Below are 1,991 nucleotides of genomic sequence, written 5' to 3' on the forward strand. Positions count from 1 at the left end.
GGCGCGCGGAGAGAGAACAGTAATGGAGAGAGGCAGCGGGTAGATAGTTGCTGTAGAGAGAATGTCAGGTATATATATATATATATATATATATATGTGTGTGCATGTGTGTGTAGATGATAGTAACTGGTCACATCCAGTGACTGCATTCTTAACCTGCGATGCCTACATGACATTACTAACCGTGAATACATGCTAAGCATCCAGCTCATTATTGTAGTGGTCGGTCATATTTATAGATATTGGTTGGTTAACATAGTGATATATACATGCATTAAAGGCTTCAATAGAGGCATAGATAGTCAAGAGTAGGATACCTTGAAACCTTGAAACCTTGTTAGATCAAGTAAAATGGTAATCTTGTGCATTTTTAGCTCATCTGACATAGTCAGATGCAGCTTGTAGAATCGCATGATCGTCCGTCGCGTCCGTCCGTCCCGTGCCGTCCGTCCGTCGTCGCGTCGTCCGTCAACAGTTGGGCACAAATCTTAACCGCTCGACGTACGGTCACGATATTCGGGACGTGGGGGGTAATCCGAAAACGAGTTGGGATGTCGAAGATGGGGGTCAAAGGTCAAAGGTCAAGGTGTAAAATAAGGGGGAACATTCACTCCTTAACTTAAGGTATAGGGAGGAAATGCAGAATTGCGGCACAAATCTAAACGGCTCGACCTAGGCTCGTGATAGTCGTGTATAGCATCATGGTAGGAAAAGCCATCACTAGTGCCGAAATTGGAGGTCAAAGGTCAATGGCACAGGGCAGATTTTAGACATTTTCTGAGGACATGGTCTGACGGAGCAATTGAAAAACTTTTTTGTTTCAGCGGTGACCTAACCATTTTTATGGTTTATTGAAAGGACCATGAAATGTGCTTTGCACTGACGTGCGAAGAGTAAGTGTCTGATAACCTTTTGACCCTCAAGAGGAGGGATTTAAACATATTGTTGACTGTTAACAAAGGAGTGAACTGCTTTTGCTATTAGAGCCCCCACCCCTCACCCTCCCCTTCCCCCTCCCCCCCCCTCCCCCTGCCTTCCCCCACCCTCCCCCACCTCCCCCTACCCTCCATCTGCGATAGTGGGCGTTCCTAACAATGATGTGTACGCAACTGCGTGTCTGCATATCTGCGCGTAACAAATGTGGTACTACGCACGACTGAAATTTACGTATATAATCGTAGCAACAGACCTCAGATGAGCCCAGACGCTTTGCGGCTCTTGTGTTATACCGTACTTGCAAGTCATTTGCAACGACGTTGCATTATGGTTAGCAATGGTTGCTAAGGTATATTCTAGCAATCTCTGTGACAGACCTCTATATTCTGTCAGTAACCTTTATTATTTTTACAGCCGTTAGAAAGTTCTGAGTCCTGTTCATTACATATTCACTTGAGGGATTTTAAAGTAGTGAATATAGATGGAAAATGATATATAATCACAGGAGTTAGTTCTGGATACTAGTTATATAATTATATATACATAGTGGTATATATATGTAACTGTCGTATCAAGGAAATGAGACTATGGTAATATTTTGTGAAGTAAGAACAGATTAGCAATATTAATAATGGGGGAAGTAATCTGGTTCGATTGCGCAAACTGCATAATGCTCATAATTAAATCAGGTAGACAATCAGAGGTAGAGGATATAGTTATATAGGGTATAGTTAGTTATGTAGATCGTTTTTGATTATGAAATGGGCAGAAAGTTACACGTCCTATTAATTATTAATCCGTTTATTTTGATGTGCCCTACTAACAAATTTATAAAATATAATCTATAGTGAAATGAGATACGGGTAGTGTAGATTTCAGAGCATATTTGTGTAGTTTACCAGTGGCCATTACAAACCTTTATGTGGGACTGGTAAACACTTGCAGCTTTAAACCAGATAGCGGTTGGCCGTAGATCTGCTAGTATGGCATGCAGTAGTCTTGCTCTGTGCGTTTTAGGGTGGAGTTTTCTAAATCTCACATGAGTATGTAATCTT

At 41.6% G+C, this 1,991-nt stretch overlaps 1 protein-coding gene across 1 annotated transcript in view; it reads left to right on the plus strand.

Annotated features, from left to right (window-relative positions):
- LOC106815960 (acetyl-coenzyme A synthetase 2-like, mitochondrial) overlaps nucleotides 1-417 on the plus strand; it is a 21,713-nt gene extending 21,296 nt beyond the window's left edge. Inside the window, exon 15 of the mRNA XM_014820500.1 lies at nucleotides 6-417. The gene's annotated coding sequence lies outside the window, so the exon portion shown is untranslated. The remainder of the gene's footprint in view (nucleotides 1-5) is intronic.
- The last annotated feature ends 1,574 nt before the right edge of the window (nucleotides 418-1,991 follow it).

Source organism: Priapulus caudatus, unplaced genomic scaffold (assembly GCF_000485595.1).
Source record: "Priapulus caudatus unplaced genomic scaffold, Priapulus_caudatus-5.0.1 Scaffold30, whole genome shotgun sequence".
Taxonomy (NCBI): Eukaryota; Metazoa; Priapulida; class Priapulimorpha; order Priapulimorphida; family Priapulidae; genus Priapulus; species Priapulus caudatus.